Source organism: Triturus cristatus, chromosome 5_2, assembly GCF_964204655.1.
Source record: "Triturus cristatus chromosome 5_2, aTriCri1.1, whole genome shotgun sequence".
Classification (NCBI taxonomy): domain Eukaryota; kingdom Metazoa; phylum Chordata; class Amphibia; order Caudata; family Salamandridae; genus Triturus; species Triturus cristatus.
The window spans coordinates 341,473,301-341,486,683 of NC_140588.1; the positions used below are offsets into that span (position 1 = coordinate 341,473,301).

Sequence of the window (13,383 nt, forward strand, 5' to 3'; positions counted from 1 at the left end):
AAGCACATGTCAGGGCTCCGGTCGACAGCTACGCAGTCCCTCATCCCACCCTCTGCCCCTCATGAAAACCCCCTTTAATTTACCCTTAACAACGTACTGTCACCTCTAGTTGTTACCTCCACAGGCGGCAAAGTATCACATCGGACAGATGGTGTTTCAAATAGTCCAACATGGTTACACCCTACCCTCCCTTCCCATCTCTCCAAACATACCACCTGCACCAAAATGACTTGAAGAGGACCTTTCTGCTAAGGCAAGTGCTAAGTGCTAAGGCAAGTGAGAGATCTCCTGATGAAGGGATCCTTAGAAAGAGAAGTTCAAAATGCGCACTCTGGCCCAAGGTCTGTCTTCTCTGGATCCAGGTGACTGAATGGTGGTGTTGAATTTGCAGGAGGCATATTTCCCCTTCTCTTCCTGCAGGCCCACAGATGTTACCTGTGGTTTCAGGTATGCCATGAGCCTTTTCAGTTCACAGTGCTCCCATTTGGCCTTACTGTTGCCTTTGGGTGTTTACAAAATTGATTGTGGTGGTGACTGCCAATCTTTGAGGGTTGAGAATTCCAGTCTTCCCACACCTTGATGACTGGTTGCTGAAGGAAAGCTCACCTCATAAAGGCATCAACCGCTTCCAGATGATGGCTGAACTTTTGACATTTCTAGTATTTTCCAACAATGTGTCGAAGTCACACTTGACTCCTTCAGAGAGGCTCCCGTTTATCAGAGCCATACTGCATACGGTGCTATTTCGGGCTTTACCTCCATCTCAACAAGTCCAGGACATTCAGGCTATGATCCTGATGTTTCAACCTTTGACTTGGTTTTCAGTGAGAGTGACTCTGAGGCTTCTTGGCATCTTGGCCTCCTGCACCTTGCTAGTAGACCACAACAGGTGGCACACGTGGGCTATGCAAAGGGAGCTAAGCTTAGTGGGCTCAACACCAAGGGAATCTCTCCGATTTCATCCAAATATCGATGGAGACTTCAAAAGATCTGCAGTGGTGACTGCTGGACTGCACCTGGATGGGTGCCAGGCCCCTCTCCCTACTCCACCCAGAGCTGATGTTCATCACGGATGCATTACTGCTGGGTTGGGGAGGTCATCTGGGAGAGGTGGAGATCATAGATCTTTGATCTCTAGCGTAACCTCACCTACACACCTACACATCAACTTGTTGGAGGTGTGGGCAATTCGCTTAACATTAAAAGCCTTCCTCCTGTCCATCAAAGGAGTATGGGTGCAGGTTCTCAGGAGGAATACCACCTCTGTGTGGTACTGAAACAATCAGGGCATAGTGGGGTTGTGGGTCCTGGGCCAGGATGCTTTTTACCTCTGGAAATGGCTCATTTGTCAGGGCATCTTCCTGGTCGTATAACACCTGCTAGGATCCTTAAAAGTCAGGTCAGATCAGCTCAGCTGGATTTGCCTAGCGGATCACAAATGGTGGCAAATCCAGAGGTGGCACAGGGTGTCTTCCAGTGATAGTAGCAAGTGTGACTCGATCTGTTCACCACTGGTTTTAACAAAGAGGTTCCAAGCTGTTGCGCGTTGGAGTTCCCAAGGCAGTTCTTTCTCGGTGATGTCTTTCATCTGTATTGGATCTCTCGACTGCTGTACACCTCCCCACCTCTATGTCTTCTGCCCAGAGTTCTGAAGAGGACCAGGAATGATCAAGCCCAAATCATCCCTGTGGCTCCAGAATGGGCCAAGAGAGTTTGGTATCCAGAACTTCTGGTCATAAGCTTCTGTCTTACGATTTGGCTTCCTCTTCGGGAAGACCTCCTCTTGCAACAGCAAGGCAAAGTTCTCCATCCGTGCCTGCTCAGCTTACACCTCCATACATTGAGGTTGAGCAGCAAAAGTTGACAGCCTTTGATCTCTCACCTGAAGTAGTAAAGGTCATATTGACAGCTTTGTATCCCTTGAAAGAAGACATTGATGAGGGACACTGGGAGAGGTTTGCTGTTTGGTGCTCTTCCCGACGTATCCAACCCCTACAAGCCCAGTTGTCTGATTACCTACTAATCACCTTATGAGTAGCCCAGCAGGCCTTGATGTGGCAACAGGTTAAGGTTATTTGTCAACCTTAACAACTATTTTATGACTGCCTAATCAGACATCTCTGTTTAAATCACCTGTTGTGATGTGTGTTTTTAAAAAGGGCTGGCACATGTTACTGCCAAAACCCCTTGTGATGTGCCAGTGGGACCTCAGTCTGTTTCTCACTATCCTAATGTGTACCCCTTTAGTGCCACTGTGTAGTTTTTGTCTGAGGTTATTCACATTGAAGGTGTTCCTCATTGCAGTCATATCAGCTTGTCATATTGTATCTAACCACAGATTCCCCACTGACCCACCCTCCTCCCTGTTCTGTGGAATGGAACCTTTTGGTCTATACAAATCCAAATTATAGCTCACATTGGCACAATCTAATTACTAAGGGCTCCGCGTTGGACGGCGTGGACAGATATCAGGAAGAAACTGGCTTTGATGCGCAGAGGTGGCAGTTATAATGTGTACCAACATCACTTCAGGGGCGGGACTGAACCAGTATGATGCCATGTGACGCCACCTATAAGAATTGCTGAGAAAATATTTCCTGATCCAGTCCGGAGCTTGGGCTATTCACAAGTTGAGGAATCTGTGGTTAAATAGACTATCCGCCAAGAGTAGTATTACCAAAGGTAAGTAACTTGTTGGTTTGGATGCTTGACATTTGGGACTTGGTTGTGTCTGTGGAGATATATTTGGTTCATGTCCATCTGTTGCTCATCAAATGCTAATAAATGTTTATTTGTGTTAGAAATATTGATATGTTAGCTTGATGTTCCATTTCAGTCTGTGTCCCTGTGTGTATTAGTAATGTTGGGGATAAAAGGATGCTGTCTGTTCCAATAAAAAGTGATTAGGAAAAAAACGATTGAAGGGGGTAATTGGATAATATGCTCTATAAAGTGAAGACTTGAACACCGGAGTCACTGATTCTGACAGAAAGTGGTAAATCTGTAGCTACAGATTTACTACTGGCTACAAATGCAGATTTACAACTTTTGGGATCCGATCTACTCTTGGGAAACTGAGGCAGACTCAGCTTTTTATGTGCAATGTTGAAAAAGATTTGAGAATTTCATTTTGTCAAATGAAAATATACTTGAGAAAGATTTTTGCAAGAGAAAAAAGGCCAGTGCAAATACACTTCATGTGAAAAACATGTTTCTCTGTGAAGAAATCATTCCCCCTATAAAGCCACCAATTTTGCGAGTGTTGCTTTTTTTTCTTGTTCTGGAAATGAATTTAGAAATGTATTCCTGCCCTTGTGAGAAGTACATCTCTGACTGCTTCCATCGTGGGAAAGGCTTGTTGCGTTTAGTAAATACCCATAAACATGTAAATTGCTTCAGTACAGTAACTTCCAGAGCATTCCCCTAGTGATATGGCCACTGCCCTCACATAAGGCTTGATTTACTCAAACTGAAGCCTCTCTGTCAGTAAACATTTTTACTAGGGGTATGTGAAATATATGTAATTAGCTTTTGTGTAAATACTCCAAATTTTGAGAAAACCTCGCAAAATTACCTGTAATTAGTGGAAATGACAATCCTTTGATTAGCTCTATATTTTAGTGCAAAATGCATCTTCATTACAGTTTGTGATGTGAGTACACATTCAATCATAAAAAGATGCAACATTCCACCAACAGCCTCTTGAGTTTTGCCCGTTCGTGTTATTCCAGCAGGCCCACAGTACAATTTTACTGAAAATGTCGCTTAGTTACTCCTCTGGCGTAATGTCATAATTTCATAACTTCCATTTCAGCCAGCCTACTTTTTACACGTGCAACAAATGGCTTTTATGACTCTCCACTCATTTTATGCTTGTAAAAGAAGATATTTACAACTGTAAATTAAGCTCACAGGCGCACATGCCTTTGAAAATCTTGCCCAGGGAGAGCACACATATAATTCACAGGCGCATGAAGTTTTGTGACACACTGAGGATCACAAACCATCACTTACTCTAATTTACATAAGCTGTATTGCAGCATTTCATTTGGCAGTTTTTCTCTGATTATGAGACATTGACCCGCAAAAATAGCCAAATATATGTCAGTGGATACACAAATTGCCCTTGCTCTTCATTATAGTAAGTATTCTATCTTATATTAATTATGATATTGAGTTTAGATATCTATTTGTATTCATTTTAGGTGGAAAATCCTCTTGTGATATTTTGCTCTGTCTTGCTTTTAAAATACATTAGCTTCCTTCTTTTTGATTTTTGGCCTCTGTCGCTCTCATGTTTGCTTGCTCAGTGCTTTTAGACAGTTTTAGGGTCACACTTCCATGTAGCTCCATGGGTGGTGTGGTGTTGAAGCCCCTGTGGCTTCAGGCCTGAGGTGGGATAATATCTGACGTGGCTACACAAATAGACAACTCACTTGGTACTATATTGGGCTTTGATCCTCACTGTCTTCAGGCCATATGTGCGAACACATTTTCCCATAGACACAGAATGGGTGAAACCCTTTGATACATCTGGCCTTAGTGACAACCCAAAGGCGGGGATGAGTCCGAGCTTTAATGAGAAATCCCTGCACCGATCTCAGACAAACAAGATCTTAACGAAACCTTAAAAAAATACTTTGCGAGCTGAACGATTCCCACGTGGGTTTCTGGCCCATCCATGTAAGTACAAAGAAAGCTGCAGCCTTTGAAAAGATCACAACCGAAAAATGCAGTAATAATAATAACCTTCACTGCTGTGGGCTGCCTCTGACCTGAATGTTCTCCATTTTGTTTACTTTTCAGGAAGAAAAAGCGTTCTGCATGGTTTCTGTTGCTAATAGTTTGGGAAACATCCGCAGTTCCGGTTACTTGACCCCCATGATGACGTTATTGTTTAACGAGTGGACCAACACCACTTCAGCAGCAGGACGTGACCCAGTGTGGTTGCGCTCCCTTTCTTTACCCAGATGTTGACCGAAGAACATCCAGTCATCTTCTTTACACGTTATCCTTCATGATTGTACATGCTGTGGTGCTCACTACTGTGGCAGGGAGTGGATTTGGTTGTGTTCTTTACAGAACAGAGCAAACTAAGCCAGAGTTGAACAAATTGCTCACTTCAGTGCAGACCTGTCAACCGCGTATATTTTTTCGAAAGAGCCTTTTTCTATTTTAACTACATATTTGAACGTTTTCCAATGTTCACCGCTATAAAGCGAGGTCAAGCACCTAAACGCATTAAGGAGGAAAGAAGGACTTCGGCATTCTTCACTTAAACATCTCACTATTGTTGGCTTCAAACGTTGGTGTGTTTGTAAATAAGCATTTTGCCTGGGGGTGGGAAGAAAGATTTCAAGTGAAGTTGCGTGCATGCGAGTTGGCGATGTGGATGTACCTTTCGATTTCTGCTACATTTCTGTGTCGTGCTACACTCTCATAGGTTTATTCAAGCCATATCCTTCAAACTGCCTGACACTTGGAGCACAAGAAATCACCACACACTATAATTTGCACAGCCATTGCCTTCTTTTTGGGCCTCAGCCCAAGTGAGGACTTGGATTGATTGTATTCTCCTGAAGAAGGCCCAGTTGTATTGAAACCAAGAAACAAAATGTCATCTGCTCTGTGCCCCCAAGACAGCTTCCTGCACCCAGCACTTAAGATTGTGAGAAGGAAGGGTGCCGTGCATGCCTACAACAGAGCTCTCTCAGATCTGCAGATCTTGTTAATCATAAGAAATGGACATGGATGTATTCTCTGGGTTCAGAAAACATTTAATGTATTTATTGTGTTTGTTCAACGCAAATATGAAGTAGGTGATGTTAGGAAGCTGCTTCTACAATGTGTAAGTTAAAGTCCACCTATGTAGGCAGTGCTTTATCAGTTCTGAAATGTAGATTTCTCTGTTTTGGCATGCATCCTATGGAATGCTTTGCCTGAAGCACTGAGGCAGTTGAACTCTCATTTAGGTTTTAGCAAAGCCCTAAAGGCTGATCTATTTAAGTTTACTGCTTTGTCTTTCACTATCACTTAGGGGCTGATTACGATGCCGGTCGGACGAGCGTCTGACCGACATCGTAGCCGTAATGGGACTGGCTGACAAGGAGTCAGAGGTCCCACCCAGCGTATTAAGATGCCACCGCCAGCAGTTGCTTATTGTGGCATGTGCTAGCTATCAGAAAAGGGCAGCAGCACAACCCGCAATGGTAAAGGGTATGTTTACAAACATCCATGCACTGTGTGGCAGGCACTATGCAGTGCCAGCCACACAATTCATGGATGTTTGGGGGGCATCACTTGTGCCCCCAGGCCTCAGAGTGGTGGCTGCGGAGGGCACTGTTTCCGGTCAGACCGCCATAGAAAGGCTGTTTGAAAGGGACATTGTAATCCGTATGGCGGTTCCTGAGCAGGCATCACCCCATTGTAGGGAATTACTTTCTGACCAACAGTCGAACGGGCTCCTTGAGCCTGTCAGAACCATCAATCAGTCCTTCCACATGCAGCCTCTGACCGCCGCCAGGCATCATAATGCGGCGGTCTGACTGCAGCACTAGATGTCGGTCGGACCGCAAACAACAGGCCGTCGGTTATGGTACGACCGGCATCATAATGAGGGCCCTATAGTCTTGTTGCCTAAAGGTTTTAGGCACTTTATAAATTAATTTGATTGAATGATTGATTTAGGACAGTTTCTTAGGTTACGTTCATTAGATTCCCAAGGCCTTGTGTGTTGTAACAACTGTTTTCTTATCCTGAAATTACATTTTTGTTTATGAAGATGCATATGCTTTGGGGGTGGTGTGTGAATGAGCCATTGCTGCATACAGACAGCTATGCAATAGCCTATTAAATTCTGCACCTCCTTAAATGCCCTGTGTCACTTGCCTGCCCTGGGGGCGAGTAGCATCCTCAGATTTTATTAGCATGCATGTTTTTTAGTCATACTCCCAGTCTGTAGTAGATACAGTGTCACCTTGATTTCAAGGGAAACGTGTTGTGAAGAGTGGTAACACCATGGCCGAATGCGTGAGATGAGTGAATCATAAATTGTGTTGGCTAGTGCTCAACTGAAGCTTGTATGTCCAAAGGATTCTGATTGCATCAGAATGATAGCCAGCAGGAGCATTTGGTTTATTTATGTCGAAGTTTTGTCTGTCTCTATTGTGTGAAAATAAATGTTTTTCTTCCCTTGTGCTCAATGGACATAGCACAGCTTATTAGCTCTTCTATGAGCAGGAATATAGCACCATTTTTAACAGTGAGAAATTTGTGAATTATTACATTATTCTTGGTGAATATACATTGCAGCTTAGGCAATCTTTCCCAGATGCACAGTAAAATCCTGTCCTTGTGCTGCCATAGGTTGCAAATAGGACAATGAGTTCAACAAAAAAATACAGAATGGCTTGTGTTGCAGCGGACGGTGGAAAACCACAGGTGATATCTGTCAAACAAGAACTGGTCCTTTGCACATAGCTGCATGTGATGAGAATGGCATTCAGCCTTTCATTTATATTCAGTCAAGCATCCTGGGGCTTATAGCACCATGACTATGAAAGCATGAGTGCACTACAAGTCACAGAATACCAATATGACAATCATGTTTTCCTCTTTAAATGTTGCCCCCCTACAAAATGCAACTATTGATGCTACCACACCTTGGAAAACTCAGATGGCCTAGCCCTGCTGCTTGTTCAAAAGAGAAACAAACAACATGAAAGAAATACGTTCTGACATTCAGGGCCTTGTACTGCTTAGTGTATGTGTTTTTTTTCTTTCGGAGTTTTATACAGCATTAACTTGACCCAAAGGTATCAGAACGTTTTACATGAGCACCCGTTGCATTACATAAGGACACATTCATTTTTGTTAGGCACTGGTAGATTAAGTGATTTGCTTAGAATTACAGGATGTTGAGCATCGTTGCTGAGACTCGAACCCAGTTCCCCTGATTTTAGGTCGACCGCCCTAGCCGTTAGGCTACATCCTCTCCCCGGTGTTGTGGCCACTGTGACTGCTACAGAGCAGTCCCCTGCCGTGCATGACTAGTTAAACCCTAGTAAAACATCAAAGACATAAAGGAATACAACAACTCTACACTATTCCATGCCTGTGAAAGCCACCTGTGAATTTAATGCCCTATTAAGTGCTGCACCCACCCTAGGATAGGCATAGTCTAACACAAAGGCCGTGTTGTGCCTGAATGTCACAGTGAAACTAAATGGTTATATCTTGTTTTTAACCTCTCTCAGTGTCCATTTCCAAGGTCCTTGATAGTTCTGCTTGAGAAGGGTAGGACATTTTGCACTGACTGACTGGCCATGGTTAAAATGTACGATTGTACACAGCATGTAACCACAGCACAAACTTGATGATACTGAATGGAACATGTCTACAGCTTTTAGCCTGAGGTCCCTCGAGTCTCCCCTACATGCACATTGGTTATGTACAAAGCAATCAATGAATCAATCACGTTTGTTAAGCGCTACTTCTCACCCGTGGGGGTCTCAAGGCGCCGGGGGAGGAGGGTTCGCAGGTTCCAGCCCATCAAGGAGGGGGTCCGTCGGAGAGCCAGGTTTTGAGGTTTCTTGTGAAGATGGGGAGAGATGTTGTCTGTCTGAGGTGGAGAGGGAGGGCTATAATCAAATTTGACTTGGAAATTGCAGTCAATAAATTAAGCAACAGGCTCCCCTTAAAGCAGATAATAACCATCTAGCCTTCAGGAAAGAGTGAAAGTACTTGTTTGTTCAGTCTCGGCTAGTTTCACCTGACTCGCGATCACTGGCATTTCGAAATGGTTTACTCCATTAGAAAGCACATAACAAATGCACTTGCTCACAAGCTTCCTCACTTAGGGCCTGATTATTATGTCATCGATTGGACTGTCGACAGCTTGTCGTTGGCGGTCCACCCGCCGACAGCCTTTCGGTCTAACGCCGTATTGCGATACTGGCGGTCTGACTTACAGCAGTCGTATACAATACCGCCGCCACTGCCAGAATCATAGATGGTGCAGAGGTCGGTGAAGCATCTCGGAATGGTGGCGGTGCTGATGCAGGCACCGCAGTCTGGATTTTGATTGCTCTTTCCGACAACCTTTTCATGGCGGTGTTGGAAAGGCAAAGAGGGGTCCCCAACTGTGCCCCGGGCATTGGAGCCTGTAGAAACATGTGCCCCTGGGCACATATAGTGTCCCTCTACCTTAGCACTGTCGTGTGTGCACCGTGTGCCATGCACGACATGGTGCCTGGCACACGGTGCTCTGATGTGCTAAAGACGCTGCTCGGCGGAGGCATCTGCTGCGACATATTCCTATGGCAGCATCATGCCCCGTCATAGTACCGCCAACTTCCGACTGCCAGCACAGCGGTCAAATCGAAATACGGTGGTTGGAGCACCGCCAGCTTGTTGGCTGGTGGCAGTCCGACCACCCGGTATCATAATCGGGCCACTAATCCTTTTCTCATTTATTTGAAACCCTCATACATTTACTCACTCGCTTATTCACTTGCTCACTCAATCACTCACTCAAGCCTATTAAGGGTTCACTCAATCATTTATCCCCTTAAGAGATTCACTCACTCACTTACTCACTGACTTATGCTTATAAAGGCCCTCTGTGGAAGATCATGAAAATGCAACTCTTGGTGGCATTCCCAGAGATGGAATTGGCGACAGAAATAAAGCGTTTTTACAAGGCTTCTTGTCTCAAACATCATTTCCAAACAGTTTGGGAGTGATACAGCAGGGATTGAGTTATTGTAAGTGAAGCAGGTGCAGTGCTTAGAAGCAGAGACTGCAAAATCTGAACCAGTGTTAGGATGGCTCCTTTAAGTTTTATGACATAACTTGCTGCAAACAAGGCATTCATGGAGACTCTAATGTTTTCACCACCACTGCTGAGTAGTAACACTTTAAATGAAAATAGGCTACACCCTGCTTCCAGATCTTCAACATTGGGTTGACGCCACCTTTTCAAGATACATGAATAGCTCACTATTCGAAATGTTAATTTCAACTGGATGGACTGAAACAGGAACAAATGGCTTGATTTACAGTTTGCCGGATGGTACTCTATTGGTCAAGGTGGTGAAGGATCTTGCCTCCTCTATTCTGATGGACTATCGTCTACCAAATTTAGAGCTTACTGGAAGCCTAGCGGTTATCTCTGCATTGAAAAGAACAACCATCAAGGTGGTTCCTTTGAATGAACAAAACCTTTGCTGGATGGCCGTCATTGGTTTTGAAAGCTGCTCGCCAAACTTTAAAACATTTTTGTTTTTCATAAACAAACTCCCAAATCAGGATTTTGCTTCAGAAAAACAAAAAACGAAGACCCCATTTGCTGGGAGATTTCTCCTAAGATATTGGGGTTTTCCTGTCTCTCACTCCCTGGTTTTGCCTGACCGTAATGGATGAGAAAAAAAGACGTTTCACCATTCGCCCTAAATAGGGTGGGCAGTGGAATATTCTTCCTCTGATCGACCCTACCCAGTCGGGTCATTGGAGGAATGTTTCCATTGGGGGAGCCAATTGGGCGCCGTTGGTGGAAAACTCAAGATCTGTCTATCTCTAAATGAGTTTGCCAAACTCTTAATCGGGTCCAAAGTCTTTGGACGAAGTACTAATTGACTAATTACAGAAAAAATGGCCTCATCACCACAAGTTGATAACTAGCTTTGTTAAAAAATGTTGCTAGTTGATTGCCCATATTTGCCCCATTTATTGAATGTGAGATATGAACTTAACCCACGGCAATCCGAGTAAGTCTTGAAATATGTCATTAGTGAATTTAGAAGTTATGGCCACAATTGGAAGTCTTTATTGATTAATTTATTAACGAATTGTGTTATGATTTGTTTCCTTTAACCTTGACACTGTGCATTGTATAATGCAAGAATAAAATATAGAAAACACAATCAATGGAAATTGTTACAAACAGATGGATTGCAATTGAATCATGAAAAGTGAAATGAATAAGGATTTATTTTATATAATTGTGTAAATGAGAGTGTTTGTCAGCAAACTCCCATTCAGGTCTTGTCAATGACATGAACTTGTAGAGCGCATGCTTGCTTTTTCTCAATCACACGCACTTTATCACTTTAGTTTCATCAGTCCATACAGACATGTTTTAGCTTCACATTAATAGCTCCTGCTAAATTATCTTAACTGGGAACAAAAATAAGCTGTTTCTCTGCTCTTTATATGGAGACCCAGAGTTTGATGGTCCTCTGTTCTGTTTCCCATCAGTATTTCTGCTTTAGGTACTCACTGCCAGACACTAGAACCACATTGCATTTGTTTTGAGATGGTATTGACTTTTCAGGTCAAATAATGAAAAATTGCACCAAGCTCATCTCAAACTTGTAATGATGTACTTTTCTCAAATATTGGATAGGTTTTTAAGCCAAAAATATAACATTTACGCAGGGACTAGAGCTGTGTGGGCTGCGATGTCAGCATAGCTGTAAAAATTGTAGATGTTTAGTTGGTGCAAAGTGGTGGCCTGCATAATCCACAACACAGTGGTCAAACTCTCAACTTACAGATATATCAAGCCCATAATATCAACTCTAGAAATACTGTCATAGCAGTGTTAATAAATGTAAGTCTACTCTTATTTTGATATTTTAAGAGTCAATAGTATGGCTATAAAATTGTTAGTCTATATTTCAGGTATTGATATTGTGACATACAAGCTCAACAAGTCACAGACAAATCACAGTTTAACTTCTGAAACTAACAGCAATTATTCTGCGGTGTTACTCACCTCTGTCTTGGAATGAGAGAGTCCCGTGTTGAAATTCTCCTAACTTCACACAGTTTGTAATTTGTTTTGTAATTATGTTTTACATATAATGCTGATTTTGCATGAATCTCTGTCAATGGACTTTTACACAGCAAATTTCACCTTCCATGAAGGCTAAGATTTCAGCAACTGACTACCTATTAAACAAATATTGCTAGATTGATGTTATTATGACATTCTTATGTATGTTTGAGGTTTAATTTTGTGTTAGAAAAGTACTTTGAACTTTGATTCAAGGTAGATATGAACTACATTTTTGGTATTCTCAAGAATAACTGTGTGATGCTTTAGCAAGCATGCTGTAGAACTAATCTTGCTCTCTAAATGCTTGTTAGACATATTTTGTGTTTGTCTCTGTTTTGGTCAATCTATGTATCTGCACATTGTCTTACTAGCACACAGTAAAATATTCATGCAATTCAATGTGGCATATTTACACTTGTATATTGAATGTTGTAGAATAAATGATACTTATGTAATGTAAACTGTTATTTGGTTACATTTAATGTATTTATTGGTTCGCAAAAAATAAAAAAGAAAGATTTGATTGAGTAGTCCGGCAAAACAGTGTCTTTCGTCCTTTTTCCCAAAAATAAAACTTGTCTTCCACACGTCTGTTGTAACTGGCAAATGTCATGCAATGTGTCACATAACAGCCACTATTGTTTTCTGTCTAGGGGCCAGATGTAGCAAGCCAAATTGTGATTGCGCGTTTACGATCGCAATTCAGCATTGTGCAATGTAGGAAGGCAAATACCTACTCACAAGCATTTAGAGAATCGCAATTTGCGATTCCCTAAATGCTATGCTAGTTGGCATCGCAAATTGCGATATTGCCTTAAGGAATCGCAAATTACCACCAACTTCAAGTTGGTGGTAATTTGTGATTTCTTTTAAAAAAGCACTTTTTTCCTTTTTTCAAAGTGCCATGTGGCGCACATACATGCCCTTAGGGCATGTATGTGCGCCACATGTGCACACATGCACATTTCAGGGGTGCAACAGGGTGTCCTTTTGGAACCCTAGCACCCTTGAAATTGTGCACGCAATTTGCGAGTACCTCTTGGGTACTCGCAAATTGCGTGCGCAATTCCCATTCATTCCTATGGGCCTCTTGGCCCATGGGAATGAATGGGAAGGTATTCCTTGATTGCGAATCGCAATTTGCAATTTGCAATTAAGGAATATTAAGGAATCGCAATTATTATTGCAATTCCTACATACATTCAATTTTGCGAGTCCGTAATAGCGATTTTCTAAAAATCGCTATTAAGGACTCGCAAAACTGATGCTACCTACATCTGGCCCTATAGGCTTTTACTTTAAGAATGTAGAAAAAACAGCATAAATAATTTTAGATCTTCATAATCTTCATCATCATAGTTGTTTGTGAGGATAGCCATACAAAAAAAACTTTTAAACATCACACTGCAGTAAAAAATGCACTTTCAGTATGGAAACCAAATACCCTTCCATTCATATGTTGACTGTATCTTTGTCTTTGACTGAATGGTGCCCTGTTACTTTCGGCTGAATTTTGCACTATACAAGCACCACATAATACATAT

At 42.5% G+C, this 13,383-nt stretch overlaps 1 protein-coding gene across 3 annotated transcripts in view; it reads left to right on the top strand.

Annotated features, from left to right (window-relative positions):
• Window positions 1–7,197, top strand: part of MYLK4 (myosin light chain kinase family member 4) — a 552,315-nt gene extending 545,118 nt beyond the window's left edge. For all 3 annotated transcript variants that reach the window (XM_085607135.1, XM_085607133.1, XM_085607134.1), the window contains exon 14: window positions 4,807–7,197. The gene's annotated coding sequence lies outside the window, so the exon portion shown is untranslated. The remainder of the gene's footprint in view (window positions 1–4,806) is intronic.
• Window positions 7,198–13,383: the final 6,186 nt, after the last annotated feature.